Source organism: Vulpes lagopus, chromosome 5 (genome assembly GCF_018345385.1).
Source record: "Vulpes lagopus strain Blue_001 chromosome 5, ASM1834538v1, whole genome shotgun sequence".
NCBI lineage: Eukaryota > Metazoa > Chordata > Mammalia > Carnivora > Canidae > Vulpes > Vulpes lagopus.
The window spans coordinates 110,383,792-110,407,321 of NC_054828.1; the positions used below are offsets into that span (position 1 = coordinate 110,383,792).

Below are 23,530 nucleotides of genomic sequence, written 5' to 3' on the forward strand. Positions count from 1 at the left end.
TGTTAAATCAGTTGGCTATCAGTGTAGTTATCCACTCGCTGCCCTGTTCCCGAAATGCGGGCACTGTAGTCTGCCTTCCCATTCTCTTTGTCCTTGTGTGTTTATACCCTCTTTTTCTCCCATGGCATTTTGGTGCACACTTATTTCATGGCTCCTCTTTTTGAGTGTTATAGTTCATTGTAAATCTGTCTACCCAATCCTCCGAAGAGGGAGCTCCTCTGAAGGAAGAGACGCATCCTGCACACTTAATAGCACTTGGTCCTCAGCAGTGAGAGATAGCTGTGTGCTGAAGGGCACCCACCCTGAGGTCAGGCTGGAGGCTGGCTAGTGGGGGTTCTGGGCTCAGACATCAGTGGGCTCAGCTTGCCCTCAGGGAGCTTGTGATTGGGTGTTGTTTTCCTCTCTCCAGCTATAGAGAGTCTGGTTCTGACTGTTGGCATCTCAGTAGCTAAAGAAAGAAGTGATGGCTATAATCACGAGCTTTCTTTGCCCTCTTTATCAGAATAAAGACATGGAGAGAGGTGAAAGATGGTGCAGAAACAAAAGGACACAGTACTCTACAGATGGAAGGCAAAGGAAGGGCTGGGGCGAGGTTGAAAGTCAAGAGTCTCCAACCCTTTGCCATATTCTTCTTTGCCCTCTTTTCTATGAAAGATGACTTCCTGACTATAAAGTAATTCAAACACAATGTGGAAATTTGAGAAATAAAGAGAAGCTAAAGAAAGAAAACTAAGCTGATGATCCATCACCTTTAAATAATCTGTTATAATTGTGTGTATAATTTATATATATATACACACGTAATTTAATAACATTGGAATCATAATGAATACAGTATAGTATATGCTTTTATACTCAAAATTACATTGTGAACTTTTCTTATATCATTAAATCTTTTGAAAACATGATTCTTAATGATTGCAAAATTTTACTATATTGATATAATTTGTATTTTAAATTATTTTGGCACTTTTAATTTTTCATTATTATAAATAATGCTTTAATTGATAATCTCTTATATGCAATACCATTTTAACCAATTTCTTATTGTTCTTTTAGAATTTATAGGAATAGATTTACTAGTTTATAGAAAACAGACATCACTAAAGATCTAAGATCTTTTTTTAAAGATTTTATTTATTTATTTATTTATTTATTTATTTATTTATTTATTTATTTATTGAGAGAGAAAGGGAGCATGCAAGTGAGTGGGAGGAAGGGCAGAGCGAGAGGGAGAGACAGAATCTTAACCAGGCTCTATGTTCAGTGCAGGGCCCACACAAGGTTCGATCTTTGACCCAAGATCATGATCTGGGCCAAAATCAAGAGTCGGACACTTAACCGACTGAGCCACTCAGGTGCTCAAGATCTTTTGGCCCCATTCCCAAAGATCTTAATGCAGCTTTGTGCAGTGGCAGTATCGTAGCTAATGAGGTTTATCTGAGGCACAATTATTGCTAATTGAAAACTTTTCCCAAAGATCTTAATGCATATTATCAAATTGCCAAATTAAAAATTTGCTCTCATATATGGTACCACCAGCAGAAGATAGATGACTATTTCTCTAGTCCCTTACACAGTGTGTGTGTTTGGGTGTGTGTGTGTATTTTACAAGCAAATTTCATTTTTAAAATTTGCATTTCTGTATTTGGTTAAATGATTCCCCTTATTTATTTTATATATGAAGTAACTTTAAAATTTTTCTTTTTGTTAAATTTGGCTCAATTTAATATTTTGAGATTTATTATTTTTGATTATGAAGAACTCTATATATCAATGTAATCAACCTTTTGTTTTATCTTTGCCTACTGTTTGTTTCCTTTTTTACTTTTGTTTTGACATCTTCTGACATAGAAATTAATAGAAATTTATGTAATCAAAGCTACCTTTCTTTCTTTGCAATTTCTTCTTGCTTTATACTAAGAAGGTATTAGTAGAGTTTCAGAACAGGGCATGAGTAAGTTTATCTATCAAAAAGCCATGAGCTTTTCCAGCAGTTGCTCAATTGCCACTTATTAGGCCCACATTTACTTGGAACTTAAGGCTGGCTCGGATACTGGATGGGAAGATTAGGCCTTTCAGAGCTCTGGTTCCCTTTGCTAAATGTGTTCATTCTCCCCTCTGCCACTTTTCACACAGAGAACATGCTGACAGAATGTTGCCATGGACATTGCCAAAGTAGTTATCGGATCTCTAAACCGTGAAAATTCCTGGTAGCTTCTTGAGATATTCTAGCCTATATCCACCGTAATTTGAAAGACTTAGGATCCTCCCCAGAAGACTTGCTGAAACAAGAAATTGCAAAGACTGCTCCAGGCACCAACCGACAGCCAGACAGCAATGAGTCATTTTTCTCTCCTTGTAGCTACCTAATGAGTAATTGTCATGACTTCCTCCATACTGGGGCTAGAAGATGAGCGGTGTTCCTTGGAGTTATGTCCTTTCATCTTGCCTGTTTGACATCCTTGTTGACAGGGCACGAGATGCCGGGCCAGATGGTGCTAGGCACATTACACAGATGAGTGGCAGGAGTCCAGGTGTGCCGTGTGGGGGGAAGAGGCAGGGGAGAAACTGGGCATTTCATCACTGGAGTATATAGAAAGAACAGCTCCAGCTGGGGTCTGTCTCTTCTTGAGAGCCTGAGTGATTAATGTTCTAAACAGATTCTGAAATGCCTATTTTATGAAGGGCCAGGAAAAATGAACATGTGCATCTTAATGGCTTCATCTTCCATTATGAAGAAAGAGAGTATAGTTTGTGGTAGAAAGAGCATTGTGCTAGGAGGTCTTGGGTTCTAATCCTTCACAGAGTGACCAGTGGTCCTGGTTTGCCTGGGACTAATGGGCTGCCCAGGACTTTGGATATTTCATTTCAAAATTGCGGCAGTCCTGGGCCAGGATGGTTGGTCTCCTTATCTAGCTCTGTGGCTTTGGCCATATCATTTATCTTGCTGAGTCACTGTCTCCTGACATCTACCCCTGCTCTGCCCTTAAAGAGTTGAGTAAGGGTCACCAAGGTATTGGGAAGCAGAATGGTTTGTGAGTTGTGTGACCTTGATCAAATTTCTTAGCTCTTTAAACTTGATCTTACTTTTTGGTCTTTATAGTAGGGTAATACTAGTGAACTCCTTATCAGATTACTGTGAGAATCAATTGAAAAAGAAGAATTAAATGTAAATTCCTGATTGCAGTATCTGGGACATAGTAGTCCCTATGAAATGATAGCTCTTCAGAGTAGGCTCCAGCACACCACCAGCCCATGTGGTATTCAGGCTTCTAGTGACTATTGCCAGATGTCTCTCTGGCTGGACCTACCCTCCCCTTTCTGCTTTGCCCAGTCCTGCAGTCACCCCAAGGCCTCTTCTTGACCTGTGGACCCTTATGATGAACGCTGTGTCCAGAAGTCAAGGAATTGACCCTGAATATGGGAGTTATTGGAACGTTGGATTAGGGTTGAGGGAAATCTGTATTCTATTCATGGCTGACCACAAGGGAATCCCAGGATATCCCTGGTTCCTTTCCCTTTGCCTATCTTCTGTAGATTAGTGTGCTCTACCTCCCAAGGGGGCTGAGAGGACTGTTACTGGTGTAGGTTTTCAGAATCCTTGAAAGTAGGCATGGAACCCTAAAGGAAGCCATTTCTCTCTCTCCTCTTTCTTTCTCCTCTCTCATTGCACTATCTTCCCCAAATTGGCCTGAACCTTATTATATAAGAATAGAGCCAAGACTACCTTTTTAGTGCCCTAGGGTTTGGGCACTAAAAGTTTCAGGGATCTCAGGGGGCTGAGACAAATCATAAATAAGTTGTAGAGCACAGTCCTCAAAACCAATTATAAAGAGACAGTAGCACAATGCCCTTATCCCTTTTTCCACAGCCTGTCAGGCAAGGCCTACCATATATGGGCTCCTCCTCCAGAGGCAGCTGAGTCTCCAGCAGCTGATAAACATGGGGGCTGATCCTGGTTTGGTAGGAAAACACCTAATTTCTTGATTTATGAAGCACTCAGTTTTATTAACTGTCCTATTTTATTAGGCCTCATTAGTGGCCTGGGAAAATCCTATCCTTGTGGCTTTCAAAGCCAAGACCTCTGTCTAAGCAAAGAGATCACATCATATAGGGGTCATATCTCTGGGAGAAAAGCTGACCCTCAAAGTGCCTAGAAGGGTGATGGCATTTATAAAAATTGTAATAACACTATTTTGGTGGCTGCTATGGAGCTGGTCCTGAATTGGTACCTTGTATATCATCTGATTCTCAAAGCAACCATATGTGGTAGATACCATTACCCCATTATACCTATGAAGAAGAAATCTAGGTTTGGCAAAGTTTTGCCCCCTGTCTCATGCCATACAGCTAGAAAGTAGTGGTGCAAGATCCATACTCAGATTGAATGACTCCAGAGTCCATTACTGAGGCCCTGCCATCGATTCTTGGAGTAGGAAAAGGCTGATGGCTCTCTCCCCAGCCTCCTCGTGTGGCTGGATACCTTAGCCAGACTAAGTCCCCCTTAGGGGAGTCCCCCATTCCTCTTCTATTTTATTGTTTAGAGGCACAGTACAGTATGTCTCAAGAACTGCTATATTTTAAGGACTAACATCATCCCAACCACACCGGAGTCCTTACGAATCTTTCCCTCATCACTCTCTCTCTCTGTCTCTCTTGAAACATGGATATAGCAGGATGCTTTTCCCTTGTCAGATAGATCGAGGACTATGAGTTGCTTCACAACATATCCTCACCAGGCAACTGAAAAAAGCAACCCTCTGCTCAGCTATTAAAATAACCTTCCCTCCATAATGGATTAGTTATTTCAGCAATGAGGCCCATTTGAAGAGAGATCATGAGATAATTGACTGTCAGACAGTTGAGCAATGTTAAGGTCAATTGTAGTGGAGGTCAATTCATTTGAACAATGGGCTTACTTCTGACAGGCCTCATAATGTTGATAATAGTAACTGTGGTTTAATGGAAATGTTCAATGATGTTAGAGAAGAATGAACCATTAGACGTTCAGATTAAAGTATTGTCTAAACCCGGAAGGTTTTGGAGATGGTTTGGTCATAGCAAACACAAAATCCTCCGCTAGGGAAAACCGACTTTAAAGAACAGCTGGATTTAATGTCAAAGGCAAATGATTTTCTTTCCCCCTTTACCGATTGACTTGAATTTACACTGTGCAGACAGTGATTATTCCCCGACTCTATATTTATAGCTTCTCATTTGCATTTTCCAGAATAATTAAGAATTTAACCTAGAATGGGCCATTTTTGAGTAGAGGTGAATGCTTTCTGATTTTTAAATGAACCGTCTAAATTAGATACTAAATATACATTGTATTCTCCTTGCCTCCTGCTTAAAGTCCTTCTAAACTTCTGGACTCATTACTGGAACCCAATGGGAGTAATTGTTCACCCCATTCAGAAGTCTTTGTCCAGGAAGGTGGCTCTCATCCATAGAAGACAATCTGTTTCACAAACGTGACCCCTATCTGTGGTTGTGGGAAGCCAGGGAACAAGCCAGTGGGCTCTTTAATGGGGACACCAGGAGCCTCCCCGGCAGACAGCAGAAGGGGAAAGCTGCTCTGTATTCTTTGCTTAAATTCTACCAGAAATCATTTCCAATCCACTTTGCTTTGCTTGCCAGAGCTGGGTCCTGATTTTAAAGTACTTACTTCTCCAGAAAGAGTGTAACTGTAGGCCCCCAGGTACAACTGCCCTTCAGGCAGAAAAACAGGGGGCTAATTCTCAGTACTGCTTGCTTCTCTGGACAAAGCATCTTCATCCCTACTATCGCCCCCATTTGGCACAGATGGGCTAAGGCTAAAGGGTTAAGAAACATGCTCCACTCAAGGTCTGTTCATTCTTACTCTCTATTCTGCTACCTCTCATGTTTATAAATGGGGCCTAAAACCTTGTTTTCTTCACAGTGGAAGTCCATGTCTTCTCAAGTTCATTCTCTGTTAGTGGGTAAGGGGTCATAAGGCCCCTGCAGCTGCCAGATTCTGCAGTGTAACAACAAAGTTCTTAAGACAGGGGATGTGTTGTCCCTGGGTGGATGGGCCCTGTGTCCCCTGGCAGGCGTGATCAGAGCTGCAGAGGTAATTTAGCAGAGCTGTCTAGAAAACCTACAGCCACTCACAGGTTTGTTTGTTTGTTTGTTTTCCTTAGGGCAGAAGGGAAAGAGGGGGCACCTGAGATTCCAGAGGGAAGTAGGTATGAAAACAGCCAGAGGCTCTGAACTTCAGGGTCCAGAGAAGGAGGCAGGGCATGTTGATGTATGTTGAGGACAACTCACCCGATCTTACTGTTGATTAGTGAGTTGTCTGCAATGTTCTCTGCATGGTTGGATTATGGGCTTCCAAATACTCCTTCCACCCTAAACAAAAAGGAGCAGGGATCCCAACATTAGTGTCTGTAATGCTTACTTCAGGGAGGCCAGTGCCAGCCAAATAGGGTAACCCAGGAATCCACTGGCACTCACTTGAACAGGTGCTAACTGGTCAGACTACTTAGCAAAAATCAGGGCGGGAGCGGGGGGTGGGCTTTAAGGAATCTGACAGGTCCGTTTTGCTGCTGGAGTCCAGTACTTGCAACATCCATGACAAGACTGGGTCCTGTTGTTTGGCACTGGGGGAGCTGGGTTAATAATACTAATACTAATACTTGCTGACATTTAGCAATCCCTTACTCTGTGTCAGGTAGGACAGGCAGCTAGGACTTTGATGTGCATTGTTTTGCTTCCTCCTTACCCATTAAGGATGCAAGTGCTATTATTATCCCCATATTCAAATGAAGAACTGTGGCTTTACAGAGTTAATAGCTTGCCTGAGGTCACCAAGATAGTAAGTGCTGGAACCAAGATTCTCACCCAGGTTGGTCACTCAGACTCCAGAGACAGGCTGAGCAAATGGAAAGTGTGTGTGGCCAGGTAGGCGGTAGGGGGTGAAGAAAGGAGAGGAAATTTTGTCCATTATACATTTGCCTTGAGTTGTGCTGGCATTCTTATGACTATATGGAAAAAGATTTTATATATATATATAAATGAGGCCTCAGAGTTGGCACCACTATATATATATATATATATTCCCAAAAGAGACTGACTATATTTACCATCACTTTCATCCCATGGCTAAGACTATCAGACAAGATTCTCAGTATAAATGGTGACTGGCCATTGGTCATTGCTGTGTGGCTTCTGTTTACTGAAAGTCTGATATAAAATTCACAGCTAGAATAAAGCAACTATCAAAGCTAGTTTTCCAATACCAAGGAAGAAAAATTAAATTTCATACATGTTCAACGAATAGATCTGTTCTGAAGACTTAAGTAACTCTCCTTTAAAATTTTCTGGTTAGACAAAATGAGGCCAAGCATCTTGTCTGGTCTGAAAGTAGGAGTAGAATGGTGACTGAGTAAAATACTTCTAGCTCAGTCACCCTTCCTGTGACAGGAAAAAAAATGACTTTACCTCCATAAGAATGACAGGCAGGGGTTTAAAAAAATCCTGTAATACTTCCTTTGTTTTGGCTTCAAACATGCTGTTGATAACAGCTGTTACCAGTGTACAGTGTGTTTATTGTTGAGTAATTATATTTTGCTTTCATATTGGCAAAGCTATTATTTGTACTCTTAGGAGCAGTGGACATCTTGTGTGCACAAATGAATTAATGTGACAATGGCTTTTGACTTTGGAAGCAGTGACTTATTAATACTTTCATCTGCAATGTTGTTAAATAAATACTCGGATCTGTTCATCATGTACCTATCACTAATGGGTTTCTCCAGCTACAAATTCCACAAGACTGTGCAACCCAAAGGACCAGATTATAGAAAAGGGAGAGACAAATTATAGATATCTCTCTTATTATGATTTTGAATCCTGTCCAAAAGCCAGAGCGCTTCTGATTTAAAACAGTCAGATTGGTCAAACCCAGGCATTGGAAACTCCCTAGGGCGGATGTCAAAGAGAAGACTCCTGCACTCTATCCATCCCTGGAAGACTAAATCAAAATGACATTCCTCTCCTTCCACCTACACACTCACACATATATGCACATGCCTACATGCCTATGCCCATGCACACATACGTATCCAGAGATCTTCTATTTCTCTAGAACTTTCTAAGTAGAGGGCTCAATAAATGGTATTGCTTGACTGTTTTATTATTACTACCATCTCTTGTACACCAGGTACCGTATAGTTAGCTAAATTACCCACTAAATTTTCTAAATGGAAAGGCAGACAGAAAACCTAAGTTAGGTAAAGGATGATGGATATTTTTAAAGATCGGGAAGACACAATAATGAAGAAAGAAGTCTTGTGTGAGGATCCTGTAGACTTGCATGCAAATTGGCTAACTTCAGAAAAGAGATGAGGCCGGCAAGCAGTGAGGCGATAGCTTAGACACACAGAGGAGGAGACTGGACATGAAAAGGTTCCACTTGGCAAATATTCTCGTGCCTTCATTATGTGCAAAGTGGAGTGTGCCTTGTGAAGTCAAATCGTAGGATGATGCACACCAAGTGTGTATAAAAAGGCAGTGGTTTCCTTGCCTTTTTAGGCAAGGGAAGGGCCTTGTAGAGCATAGTAAGAACAAAAGGAAAACAAACTTTGCCTCTGAGACTCTTCCAGGCAAATCTGAAATATCCTGAAAATGGGGAACTCGAAGGTCTGATGGAGAAAGGAATGCATTTTGGCTGAAGTCTCTTTAATTAGGAGAAGAAAGAGCAAGACGCAGTAGAGGCCAGGAGGCAGTCACCCATGGGGACAAATGATGAATAAGGCAGCAGTAGAGCCTGAGGGGAGAGGAAGAAGCCAAGGAGAGTGCCAGGGGCTCTGATGCAAACACACAGAAGGACAGGGAGCAGAAAGGAGCCCAAGGAGGCATGGTACACATAATGCAAAACTTGCTCATCTCTGATACATCTTATGAGCATGGGAGCCCTGGGGCCAGATCACCCTCCCAGACAAAACTGGGATTAGCCTCATCCTCAGAAAAGGTTTACCCTTGCTAATTGGAAACCATGGTTGAACCGTAATGCCAAAGTGGTGCCAACTCTGAGGCCAGCAGGGAGCTATTCTTCCAGCCAATGTTAAACCAAAATCAACCAACTCCTTCTTGCTCCCTAAATAAGAGTATTGTGGGTAAGGAGTAACTATTGAGAGTTTTCTCAAATGCAGAGCATCAAGACATAAGTCTAACCATGTCTGTCCAACGCTTAGAACCTTCTAGATCAAGGATCAGAATCTGTGGCTGGCATGCCCCGCAGGCTAAGATTGGCTTTTAGATGTCAAAGGGTTGTTGAAAACAACAGCAACCAAAAACAAAGAAAAACATATGACAAAGACTGAATGTAGCTTTCAAAGCCCCAAATATTTACTATCTGATTCTTTGTAGAAGTGTGCTGACTTCTGCTCTAAAGGATTCCAGCACATTTAGGAAAAATCCAAAGTTTATTATAGCTTACAGGTTGTGCTGACAGATCTGACCCATAAAGCCACAAAGCAACAAAAACAAAAACATGATGCCCACACAATATTTGGGGATGTATGTAAACTAAAAAAAGACTTCTTGTTTATCTGAAATTAAAACGTAGCTAGGCATCCTTTGTTTTATCTGGCAGCCTTATGTACTAGGCTTAAAGGGGTGGCATATAGCAAGAGCATGGGTTGGAATCAGACTGCCTTCATTCGGATCCTGCCTCAGCCACTTGTGTAATGAAGCAGACAGTTGGCCTTTCTTTGCGAAGCCTTGTCATTAGGAAATGGGGACGATGGGCTCTCAGAGGGCACCTAGAATGGTGCCTGGTACCAGCTATTGTTACCATATCATCTTGCTCCAGCCTGCCCCTCTGACCTCACCTCCCGCTATTCTCGTCTCCCAGACTTCACTCCAGCCACTGTGGCTGCCTGGCCTTTCCTGGACCTGCCACATGGGCACCTGCCTTACAGTCTCTGCATTCGATGCGTCCTCTGCCTGAACTCTCTTCTCCCAGTGTCCACTGGTGTTCATTCCTTCCACACATGGAGGAGACTCCTCGACTGCTGTCTCCTCCAAGGCCATCCCTGGCTATGCTCTCACTCTCTAGTACCCTATTCTGCTTTACTTTGTCATCATAGCTTTTACCTCACCCTGACATTGTACATCTGTGTTCTTTACTCTTGGTCTTGTTCACTGTTATGTTCCTAATCCCCCGCACAGTGTCTGGCATTTATTTGAAGAATAAAGGAGTGAGGGTGCCTGAGTGGCTCAGTAGGTTAAACATCTGATCTGCCTTTGACTCAGGTCATGACCCCGAGGTCCTGGGATCCAGCCCGATTTGGGCTCCCCACTCCGTAGGGTGTCTGCTTGTCCTTCTGCTACTCCCCCTGCTTGTGCTCTCTCTCTGTCAAATAAATAAATTACATATTTTAAAAAAAATAAATGAATGAATATGTGATGGACTGAACCTCTGCAAGGGGCTTAGCTCAGAGCCCTGAGGCAGTTGTAAAGCAGGCAGCTGTATTTATGACTAAAGCCGGTGATAGCATGGGGGGTAAACGGATGGGATCTTGGGTCTCATTCGAGGTTATAGCCTTATAGCCTTGCAGCCTGGATGGGAAGGCAGTATGGCACAGGTACTTAGGAACAATGAAGTGGGAGAGGGCCATCAATGAGAAATCCTAGGGGCCTTGAGAGCACTTGACAGGGAGGTCAGGGAAGGCTTCTTCCCACAGGGGCACTTGCAGCTGGCTGTGAAGCAAGACCAGAAGTTGGCTAAGTAAAGAAGGGAAGGAGAGCTCTGGAGCAGAGGGAGCCGCGGGTGCAGGGGCTTAGAGGTGGGGCAGCCCAACATACCACCGGAGCACAGAAGAGTCTAGGACACCGAAGGATGGGGGTGCACTGCCTCTGTATTTGGCAGCCTATCCGTCCTGCGTGCGGCATTCAGATGTTTCTGTGTTCCGGCTTGATGCTTGTCTCAGCACTCCTGAGATGGATCTGAGCTCACCACAGCCTCCTGGCACATATTTTTCAAAACTTGTGTTTATTATTATTACCGAGTCATTTTAGCACTGGTGGGAAGGGATGAACTGACAGGTCTGAAGACTGATGGGTGGATCCATAGGGTGGCTTGGAGACCCCAAGGGGCCACACCCCCTCTGTTGCTGTTCCCTTGTCAGTGGGGACAGCCAGTAAGAAGAGCTTGGGCTCCCTGCCAGCCCTGTGTGTTCTTCTGCTGACAAGCTCTGACCTCAGGCAAGTTAACTACCCCTTCAGAGCCTCGGTCTCCCCATGTGCAGAATGGGGAGGTGGCTATTTCTGTGCGCCTTATGAAGCCAATACATTGAGAACCACATGGGAAAGGATGTCATGCTGCCTGGCTTATTGCCTGGCACAGGCAGGGCTCCCAGGAGTGCTGAGCTCCTGTCTCCCACTTCCCCTTCTCAAGCCCAGCCCTCTCCCACTTGGCATGATCCATTCGGAGGTGAAGGAAGCATTTTTCATTGCGTTCCCTTTGAATCCTGGTCCCCTGAGATGGTCTGCAGAAACAGGAGCTGTGGTAAAATACGTCCCTGGAGAATTCCTCCACCCAAGCCGTGGGGTTCCTTCTCTAAGCACCTGCCAACGGATTTGTCTTGACACAGAGTTGAGTCTGGCTGGCTGTTTGACACACTGGAGTTTCCTGGCAAAATCATTTGGTGATGTAGCCTAGGTCCTCATGTGGAGGCCACTCACTCATGGAGAGTCAAGGTCTGTGAGTGCAAGGTTGAGGTGTTTTGGAGGGAGCAGCTGGTCCTCTGAGAGGAGAAGGGCCAAGAAACTGACAGCCCTCAGACAGTGGTGTTGGCCACCGACTTGGTGCCTCTTTCCCGTAGGAAAGATCCTACAAAGTCAGGTCGCCTGGATGGCTCAGCAGTTGAGCATCTCCCTTTGGCTCGGGTCATGATGCTGGAGTCCTGGGATCCGAGTCCCGCATCAGGTTCCCCACAGGGAGCCTGCTTCTCCCTCTGCCCATGTTTCTGCCTCTCTCTGTGTGTCTCCCATGAATAAATAAATAAAATCTTTAAAACAAACAAAAAACCAATTTTTAGAAAGATACTACAAAGTAAGAAGATAGGAAACACTTTGAAAACGTTTAAAGCAATTCAGCCAGATTTAGACTACCGACTGTGCTTAGGTGTTCATGACAAAAGCAAACATCTCTGGGTTTTTTTTGGCATTTTTAACATCAGGTTCGTGGCCTGGAAGAGCCAAAAACTGACCAGAGAAAGTTTCTTGGAGTCCGTCAAGGGCACCCTGTTATAGTTCAGTTGAGTTTAAATCTTGAAAAGCTGCAGGATGAAATTGGAAATCGCCCTGGGTAATGGAGAGCCAAATTGGGCCTTAGAGCAGGTAGCCCAGTGACTTATTTTTTAATGTCTCCAACATGAAAGAACACAATTGATTTTTTCCTCCTTAATCCCTCCAACTCCCCAGCTTTTATTGTTTCTAAAATAAGATAAACCAAGCAGGTATTATTTCAGCTCTGTAAACAATCTTTATTTTTCTGGCCGATAGGAATAGAAATTGAGACGGAGACCCGGCTTGCAAGAGGGGGAAACAAGGTAATCAAGGAAATCATTGATCTTAACTTAGTTGACGCCTACCACTTCTGCAAATGCTCACAGTGGTCGTGCACCCCCCATAACTCACCCTCCAGGTTTTGTCGATACCTCATGAAAGTGCAGGGCCTCAGGCAGTGAAATCTTCAAGCACTCGGGTTCTTTCCATGGATCAAATCACACTCGTTATTTTTGAAGATTAGTGGCCACTTCCAAAATGACTTCGCTTTCTCGATCCAGGCAAATAATTGTCAAATGATTTTATTTTAATGCTTTGGTGCTGGGAACATTGAAGGGGTTTCCATTTTATTGCACATTCTGAAATTCTCAGTCCGCTTCTCCTGCTTTGCGGGTCTCTGCCACGAGCAGAGCGATGTTAGCTTCAAAGGCCTTTTCTGAGCTGGCAGGCCCTCAGCAGGGTGTCCAGGAGAGGAGGAATAAGCCTTAATGGGCCTGGCAGAGGAGACGGGCACCTTTTCCCGGGCTTGGTATGAATGGGAGGGCTGGAATGCGCTCCCTCTAGCCAGGACCCGGTGGCAGCTGGACACGTGTCCACACGTGTGGCTCAGGGGCTGTCCCCATGGACTCCACTTGCAGGCCCTGGCAGGTACTGAGGCAGCTGTCCTGGAGTGTGGGCATCCATCCAGCCGTGCCCTACTCCCTGTTCCAGCTCTGAATCCCCTTGCTCGGCCTTGAGGTACATCTTTCGACTTTTTGAGGAGTGACGTTGGCACAGCTGGCTCCGATGACAAGACTGTTTTTCCTTCTTCCTACCTTCCAGAGTTATTTTACAGGGTTGGGGTAGTATGTGAGGGGAGAAGCAGCAGGGTATAGGGGACAGGTAAGGTCTTTGGTGACAGACAGATCCAGGTTAGACAGCGGTAGCTTTGTGTAATTACCATAGCTAGCTTCTGAGTCTGTGTCTTCATCTCTAAAATGGGAACAACATGAGTCTCAAAAAGGTTAGTTACAATTGTCACCATTATTATTGTACTGCTATTATTAATAGCATTTCTAGGGATTATGTATATTTTCATCCCCAAAAGTCAGGACTTGTGTCCAGCACGAAGACAGGATATTTGAACCAGAAACTGTCCCAAAGAATCTAGAACATGATGAACGCTCCCTGTGCCTCAACATTACCTGGCTACGTGTCACCTCAAGGAAGGTAGTGCCTGCCTCAAAACTGTCCCTAAGCGTTGGCAGATTGGAGCCTGGTACAGGTAGGGTCCTGACACTTGGGATCCTGTGCTGCTGCCTCAGAAATCAGTTGTCTGGTGTGAGTCACTTGCTCAGAGTGCCAGAAGGCAAAGGGGGTGGAATCATTATGTAGAAATAAAAAAAGAAGATGCAATGCTCAAACCCAACAAGCATGAGACCCAGCACTTTTACCTCTGCTGAGACCATGGGGCCAGCCAAGCCCAAACAAAACTACTTTTCATGTCCCAGATCTATGTACACACACTCAGCTAAGATGCTGTTTATCTAGGATGGATGTTTTCTGGCTCTCACTCCCTCCCTGAGATACTTCTTGAGGCTGTTCCTTCCTGACAAGGAAGCCTCATTTCTTCAGGCTAAGCCTGCCCTTAAGATGTTGACATGAACCTGCTTTCCAGAGTCTGGGGTTGTTTTAAGGGAGGGGGCTCTAGTTAACATAGGTCCCCAGAGAGAATGTGTTCCCATCTCATGAAACAAGAGGACTCATTTCTCCCTGTCTTGTTGGAGTCTGAAGAAGGATCCAATGAACTAAAAGGTGTTACCCTCATTTCCATATGGACGAGCTATAGAGCTACACCAATACTCCCTTCATGTGAGCTAATAAATGATTGAACTCATCAGGCTTAAGGATTTTTTTGGGCCATGGAGGAAGCCATGACCTCCTTTTCTCTGGAGACTGGGAGAGAGAATGGATTCCTCCTCCTGCTTCCCTCCTGCTTAGCATGGCTGGGTCTTTCCTTGAGCTTGGGCCTAAGAACATCCTTCAGAGATAAGAAGACACAGCCCTGACTAGACCCCACACCAATTAGCAAGTGGTCCCACAGGTCCTTCTGGAGCCCTGAGGATATGTATTTAGCCCTATTATTTATTCAGGATTAAAGGTCTTTCCTTTGGAGGGCTTGTTCCCTGAAGGATACTTGGCATCTGAGGAGTTGTTTTAAAAGACACACTACCAAGCCCACACCCCCAAGATATGTTAAAATGGGGGTGGGAATGCAAGGCTGGCTTGAAAAGCTGGTGACTTGATTTTAATAAGATTACTTTTCAACTAGGTTGACTTTTAAAGTTGGCAGCCAGACCACATCAGCATTACCTGGAAACTTGTTAGCAATGTTTCTCAGACCCCATTCCCAACCTACTGAATCAGGAACTCTGAGGGTGGCCCTGCAGTCAGTGCTTTAACAGGTATTCTAGGTAATTTTGATGCCCTCTAAAGTTTGAGAGCCACTGTTCTTGGTGGTCAGGAGGAGTGGATGCCAGTGTGTTGTTTCTGCTCTGGACAAGCCAGGGGACACACCCTCCCTGAAATCTTCTCTGTCAGTATCTTTTAAAGTACTGTTCACTAACTGCTTCTATGAATCACTTTGATGTGCTTATTAAATTTGCAGATTCCTAGGCCTTACTTGAGATCTGTTGAATCAAAATCTTTGAAGTTGGGGGCCTGGGGATAGTGCCTACTTAACATGCTTCCAAGAGGCTTAATATAACTCAGTAAATTTTAGGACTTACCTTATTGAATAGATCTTTATAGCCCAAAGTATGGTCTGTGGATCAGCAGCATGGACATTGCCTGGGAGCTGGTTAGAAATGCAGAACCCCAGGCTCAGCCAGACCTACTGAACTGGAATCTGCATTTCCAACATGAATCCCAGGTGATTTGTTTACATATTAACATTTGAGAAGCATCGCCTTAGACCATGTGCTTGGAACCCTGTTATATGTGGGCGCTAATTCATACAGCTAGGAGTACAAAGTATTATTCCAGAGTAGACTAAGGACTCTTAAAAAGTACCAGTGTTGTGTGGCTCCTCACTCAGACACCTTGGAGCCCCAGTGTGTAAGTAATATGAAACTAGATACCCTTGCAAAGCACTGGAGAGCTGGCCAACACCTAAAGAGTATAGAGTCAAAGAGCACCGTGCAGATCCCTTGTTGTGGGACTTGCATCTTTTAAGAAGGAAAGTCTACCCAAATGTCCTTCCAAACTACCTCCCCACCTCCACCTTACCCAGAGTAGAGAAGCATTGTCAGTTAATTCTTAACACTAGGTCCAGAGAAGCAGAGATTAAGGATTTACTTGACTCAGTCTTTTGTTTGTAGCTGGTTTCCAGAAAGGGCTTGCTAACAATCCTTTACACCTTCACGTGAGTTGAGGTTAATTTATCTTTTCTTTGGGTCTTGCTTCTTTGGAAGGGAAAGGTTGACAGTATGTGCCGTGATAGACTCTAGTCTTTCACAGAGGAACTTCAGGCAACTGTAGCAGATGCAAAGGTGTTTAGGGCTGATGGTATGCAAATCCTAAGTCTTCCGGGAGCTCCCTAGGTCATGTCTTAGGATAGCTGGGCCTCAAATCTGAATGTTACTGTTTGCTTCTGTTTTATATTTCTGGGAGGAAAGTGTTTGGGTTATACCTTCTCTGGTGCTCTTTCCATTTTTGGAAATCCTCTGAGGATTTGATGAGCATTCAGTCTGTGTTAGTCCCTGTGCTAGACATTGAGGGGACAGGAAATTTCAGATAATGCTTCTTCTGTTTTCCCAGGCTGGGGTCAGGGCTAGGGATAGAAAACATCTGCTCTATCTCTGAGGTTCTCCCTCCAAAACGGAAGTACCTGGATGGTGACCCAATAATATCTATGAAGAATATTATGGAAACCTCCACTTTTACTGGTGTGAAGAAACCTGCCCATTCATTCATTCGTTCATAGTTTTTTTCAGATGTCTACTACCTATAGATAATTATTCCTGAGATTTGTTTTTAGGTTTGATTGTGGAAGCAATTTTTCTTAATAGCACCTGCTTCCAAAGATAAGTTTTTAAAATTTCATACTAGTTGGAACATACTATCATGAATAGTGTACTGATTAGAAGAGAAGAAATGGCTCTTTTCCCCCCAATTTCCAAAGGCAGTTTGAGGGAGGTCAAGTTGGAGTTCTAAGTAAGGAAGACCTTTCCATCAGTCATTATTGATCACTTATAAATTAGAGTGATACCCTCTCCCCTCCAACACACACACACACACACACACACACACACACACACACACACACTTGGCACTGGTGGAGGAGAGGCAGAAGAATCAGCTATCGTTGCCAAAGGTTTTGAGATGGGACATGGACTTGACAGCCTTCCAACCCTGAGATTCTGTGAGAAGTATAGGAGTGCATGATATTCATCTCAGGGACTATGGTTCTTTTAGCATAACAACATCTACATGGCTTATTCCATTATGTTTCTGCAGGATGAATAGAAGGGCTGGCAAATGCAAGCTAGATTCTATTTCTCTCTCTCAGGTGAGAAGACACTGGGAGTTTGGCTCAAATGCAGTAGACTGAGTAGCAAACATAAAGAGCTTAGAGTGCAATAAATATCTCAAAGCTAGTAATTAGGAACAGTTATAGGAACTTCTCCTAAACTAGCCTGAAGTCTTAGAGTCGTGGAAGATCCCAGAAAACATCAAGCGTCTCTCACCAATAGGTCTCGGAGTTACCTAAGTGCATCACAAGACACAACTAGGGGATGCTGGAGGTGGTACAGGGGCCATGTTCTGCATCAAACCTTAGCCTGTGTAGAAAATTGAGAGCTTAGTATAATTTACAGCAAGTCGTCCTTGTATTTAAAGGGTAAGCAAAGCCGACACTTATCACACCTCTTCCTATGTGTCTTCTGAAGATCCAGGCTTCGAGGGGCTCACAAATACTGCTCATACCATTTGGGCACCCCTCACCAGGTAGCAGGGACCTGATCCAAATACTAGGTTTACATTAAGAATACATTGTTAGAGATTTTTGCCACTCAATTATCATTTTTCACAAAAATTGATTGTTCAAAGCTGATCTCCAGTTGCTTTTTTATTAGACCTTTAAAGAAACCCATAGTTGGCAGTATTGCCTAATAGCAGAGAGATAAAGCTGTGGAATCAGACAGACCTCAGTGGGAATTTTAGCAGAGTATCTGATTCAAAGTAAGTGCTTCATTAAGATCTGATTCTTCCATAGTGGGACTTCAGGGTATGGACCTATAGTCCTAGAATCCTGGAGGTCAAAAATTGATCTCAGCATTTTCACAGTCTAGATTATCCTTTTATTCATTCATTTGTTCATCCAACAAATATTTATTTAGCACATACTTCCTGCTAGCCACTATTTTAAGCACTTGGTATAGATGAATAAAATAGAGGTTGTCTCTGCCCTTATGGACCTTACAATCTGGGACAGGAGGCAGACAATGAACAAGTAAACAAAGGGCAGTGATGGAACAGATCGGTGTGTAGGAACCTCCTCTGATAGTGATTAAGGAAGGATGCCTTGAAAAGGTGAAATTTAGCCTGGACCTGAAGGATGAAAAAGATCTAGCCAAGCAAAGAACCCCTGATTCCTCCATTAGCACATCAGATACGCATAGTCTCAACAGGAGTACTCCATGCAAGGTGAGAGCACCAGCCTTTTCCCCATCTGTATAGGTAGACTTTGCCAGCAACTAGGAGAGAGAATTTTGCTCATTTTATTGCATATGAGGGAGAGTTCAATCATAACACAATTCTCTAGGGCTCAGCATTTCTTAGGATGTTGCACCATGTAGGGGTCTCCAGAGAAACAAAACCAATAGAATATATAGATACAGATATATATGATTCATGATAAGGAGTTGGCTCATGCATTTGTGGAAGCTGAAAATTTCCATGGTCAGCTATCTGCAAGCTGAAGACCCAGGAGAGCCAGTGGTGACAACTCCAGTTTGAGTCTGAAGGCCTGAGAAACAGAAGTACCACTGATGGTCTAATTTCTAGTCCCAGGGCAGGAGAAGAATGATGTCTCAGTTCATGCAGTCAGGATGAGAGAGTAAATTCCACCAGGTTCCCTCTTTTCATTCTATTCAGACCCCACGGGATTGGATAATGTCCACTCACATTGGGGAAGGCCATCTGCTTTATTTATTCCAGTCCACCAATTCAAGTGCTAATCCCTTCTGGAAATACCTGTATAGACAACCCAGGTATTTAACTGCCTTTAACTCAGTTAAATAATGTTTAACTGGGCATCTCTTGGCCCAGTCAAGTTGACACATAAAGTTAACCATCACACATCACCAGGATCCAGTTCCTGTCCGCTGCTGAAGAAGTGTAACTTGTGAGAAGAAAACGGGCTTTAGATCCAGACCTGTGATACCACCTTTCTCTGCCATTTCCTAGTTGAGTGAGTGTAGACGAGTTACCTATCTGAGTCTCAGTTTCTTCATCTGCAAAATGCGAGTGTGGTTTCTGTTGTTAGGACCAAAATTGAAATGAGAAAAGCACAGAAAATGTTCATCATAGTGCTTTTACAGAGCAGGCACAGAGTCAAGCAAGTGTTCCTGTGGCCCACTCCTACTTTCTATCTCATGTGATAGAAAAAGAAGTCTTTAGCTGTGTGGTAGTTTGAAAACATGTCTGCAAATTCTTTGACAGCCCTACCTTTACCTCAAAAGTGGTCTTACCTGACTGATGTACACCTAATCAAGCAACAGAAGTGACACTGAGTGGCTTTTGAGGCTACAGTGGAAAAGGAAATAGCTTCCATCTGGCTCTCTATCTCTCTCTTGAGATTCCTCCCATCCCTGACCTTGGAACCCAACCAACACACTGTGAAGAAGCCAAGCAGCCACATGGATGGGCACTTTAGGTAGGTGCTCCAGCTACTGCCCTGGATGAGGGCCCAGCCAAGAGCCAGCATCAACCACCAGACATGTGAGTGAATGAGCTTTCAGATGATTCCAAAGGCCCCAGTCTTCAAATGCCCCAGCTGACCCTGAGTGGATCAGGGATGAGCTATTGATATCATTGTTTTAACCTAAGTACTGGAGTTCATTACACAGCAACAAATAACCAGATTAGCACATTTCCTTGTCTTAGTCCATCCTGCCCTCTACCTGCCTGCCCTCTACCTACCTGCCCTCTACCTGGTCCTCCCGTCACACTGGGCCTAGAGTAGCAGAGATATCAGGAAGGACACTGTCCTTTGGTGAGGTCTTCTTTCTTCTACCAACACCCTGCAAAGTTTTGGGCAAGTGGCTTCTTTTCTGTGGGCCTCTGGGATTAGAAACTCTCTTTGGCATTTGCTAGTCTCAAGGTCATGTAGGAAACCGATATGGAAATAGGAAAAGTTGCAAGATTTAGGTATTTTGGATTGTAAGCCTAAATTTTGTGGGCTGTTGTATAGGAGTTTATTGTTCTCTGAGAGCTTTCTTTATGAATTTTCAACTAAAGAAAACATAGCCTAAGTACCTGTGATTGGAGAAGGTGTTTTTGCATGTCTTGAGACCTCTACATGAGCCATGAAATGGGCTTGGCTGGAGCCTTGTAGGCCTGTTCTGATCCACTTGTCTAGTAATTATCATGGAGTTCTCCTTAAAACCTATGCCCTGAAGAGGTCTGCAATCCTGGAGCTCCATTTAACACCTGCAAATTCTCTTAATGTTGAAACAAAGACTGGTAAGGCTGTAGGCTAACAGAGTTTTAAGCCCCCATCTGTTGAGTGGTTTCTGGCAGATGGTCTCTAAAGGGTGCTGTGTGTTTTATCATTTCAGTTTCTTCTGAAGAAGGATTTAAAATCAATTTAGGGGTCATGTTCAGGAACTTTGTCAAAACTACAGGCTCCAAGTCAAACAGGAATCGGTCCTCAGGGGCTCTCTAATGACAAAGGGAAAATGATCTGGGCTATTCCTAGTATCATTGTTCTCATCCCCTTCCTTTGCCGAGGGGCAGACTTTTCTTTTGAAGTCTGTTCCCTCCTTCATTTATTCTTCAATTTCATTACACTGAGGTGAGTCTGTTCAGTCTTGGGTCTGGGCTAGGTTTCTCTGATGAACAAAAGCAAGCCTGAAAGGGGTTGCTTTGAAAACCAGGTCCCATGTCGAACATCACATCTCTAAATGAAACAGAAGAAACACTTCTAATTAAAGGAAACTTCTGGGTGAACTTTGGAGAGAGGAGGGAGAGAAAAAAGATCATAGAAGCTTTAGAGATCTTTTCTAGCTTATGGAATATCAATATGGAAAAAGCAATTTGTTTGTTTTTCTATTCCCTACCCCCACCCATAAATAGGCAGATCATGAAACTCAATGTCAGAAAAAGTTAATACAGGAGTCCAGCAAGAATAAAACTTGTTTTCCTTGGTCTGCTTAAGGCTGCTAAGATTGGATTATATCCCTGAGATATTGGGTTTTCTCTCCTTCTACCGCCTGGAGCTTGGCCATTATTGTGATATTGGAGGGATATTGTCAAAGTGCAAGAGATGCTTGGTGTTTTAAGTCCTTCATTGAAGGATGGCCAGCATGAAGGGTCCTATTCATCAGCTGGGCTTTGCAGTTGTCGCCAAGATGGTAGCTGAAGCTGTGAGTAGGGTTGGCACTTACTCTGGGGAGGGAATAAGGTTTTGGGTTGGAATTTTAGTAGAAAGATTTTCACTCACCTGACTGGGATGAGAGGGTAGATCAGGTTTGACATGCCAGAGGTGTTCTGTCTGGGGGTCCCTGGCCCTGAGATGTGGTGCTTCGCTTCTGTTGATTAGGGCACTAAAGAGCCAACATCCAGTGTTGGATCCCTAGCCGGGTGAGGACCCTAAGATGGGGATACAAAGGCTGTAGGTAAAATCAGAGACCAGAAGGACCTTGACCATCAGTTAGTCTAGCCCTTTTGTGTTACAAATGCAGAAACGGAGACCTAGAGCCAGGCAGGGATTTGCCCACAGTCTGTAACAGAAGCAAAGCTTCCTTTATCTTGTCAGGCCCAGCCCAGATTTCAGTCTGGGGCAGGCAGCCTGCAAATGCCAGCCCTTGATCACAGAGGTGACTCAAGGAGAGGTTAGCACCATTAGCCCATACCTGCTGTGAGAAAAACAATTTAGAGCATTTGCCCTACGGGTATTTGTCAGCAGTGCCACCTTAGGGTTAGAGATGGCACCTCACATAATGAACCTGGCTCTGTAGGCCCCTTCAGCAGGAGAGCCGTGGGCAAAATAGCCTCCCTGCCCAGTTCATCCATAGTCATGTAGGCCCTGCCTGAGCTGAGACTGAGTGGAAGCACAGGTCCTGTCATGTGGCAGAGACCATCTCCAAGTCCCAGGGGAACCCTGTGACACTGAAGTTGTTGGTGTGAAGGAAGCCGATGTACTAGTTGGTGTGGGAGGCAGAGTTCAAGCTTTGTTGCAAAAATATTTAGAGATTTCTTTTCCACGGGGGACTGAAAACTTCTGAATCCTAGCACTTTGGGTAAGTGGTTCATCTCGTCACCCTGGCTTTTCCTCCAAACCCCCTTTGAACCCAGTCATGTAACAGCCAGGCCTTACTGGCTGGAGTCCCTCCAAAGCTATGTGGGAACTGTGCAGCTTGATTCTGATTCACTCTGTCTGGACAGTGCCTTCAACTTGTCTCGAAGACTCTTCTAAGGAAACGGAGGCCAAAGAGACTTTTGTCTTGGAAGAGTCAGCAATTTTGTATTATTCAGGGAGGGTCGAGTTTGGTTCTTGAGTTTCTCAATGACTTGATGAATGCCATTGGGGAAGACAGGGCTGGATTGGCTTTAATAACCAAGTAGCCCTACTTAAGAGCTCATGATGGATCTAACCTGTTTTTCAGTGTGTGTGTGTGTGTGTGTGTGTGTGTGTGTGTGTTTGTGTGTGTATGTGTGAAGACTGAATAATTGACTTCACTATGCAGATTATAGGAATTTTTAAAAATCAAATATACTTATGTCAGTATGATTTATGTTTTATGACACACTGTATGAAGTATGTAAGAAAACAGTCTTTCAGGCAGCTCCGGTGGTTCTGTGGTTTAGCACCACCTTCGGCCTGGGGTGTGATCCTGGAGACCTGGGATCTAGTGTCCCATGTTGGGCTCCCTGCATGGAGCCTGCTTCTCCCTCTGCCTGTGTCTCTGCCTCTCTCTCTCTCTCTCTCTCTCTCTCTGTCTGTCTGTCTGTCATGAATAAATAAATAAAATCTTAAAGGAAAAAAAAAAAAAGAAAACAGTATTTCTGTCAGCCTGACTGTCCCTGTCTGACCATTCCTTTGTCTATATTTGGACCATCCTCTGTGTGTCTATGTGACTGATTGTCCTTCTTTCTCACCTCTTCTTTCTGTTTTTCCTTCTTCCATTCCTTCCTTTTTTCTTCCTTTTTCAATTGAATAAGTATTTGATCTCCTACTATATGGAAAGCATCATTTTTTATTAATTCACGAAGCTGATAGAACTCCTCTGTACCAGTGTGGAGCCTGACGGGAAAGTATACTGGCCCTGTAGTGTTGAGGACAGAAGACTTCTCAGTGTCAGAACGACGGACTTGAAATACCAGCGTCTGACCTCACATCAAAATTCAATAGCTCTCTGAAGTTCTACTAAAGTAGACAATGAATATGGATGGTGTAGGCATTCAATAAATGTTTGCTGAATTGAATGCAATAAACATGATAAAGGAGACATTACAAATGCATTTTTTAAAACTACATTGCCTGTACTGAAGGATGTTTTTGACATTTTATTTATATTCCTGGTTACATTTCTAGGGCCTGGCACATATGATGGTAGAGTTCCTTATACCACCGTGTTGTGAATCACTGGTTGCAGCGTCAAAACCCAAGCTGGCCTCCAATACTTTGGTTCTGATGGGAGGAGGGACTCACATTATAGGCAACATTGATATGTGCTTGACATTCACAATACACATCTCATAATCAATAATCACATAAGGCAGAATT

The 23,530-nt window shown here is 43.8% G+C and overlaps 1 protein-coding gene and 1 pseudogene across 1 annotated transcript in view; both read left to right on the forward strand.

The window, feature by feature from the left end:
- The window catches only part of ALK (ALK receptor tyrosine kinase), a 677,634-nt gene that overhangs the window by 137,841 nt on the left and 516,263 nt on the right, over nt 1-23,530 (forward strand). The window lies entirely within an intron of this gene.
- Nucleotides 1,401-1,533, forward strand: LOC121492315 (annotated as a pseudogene).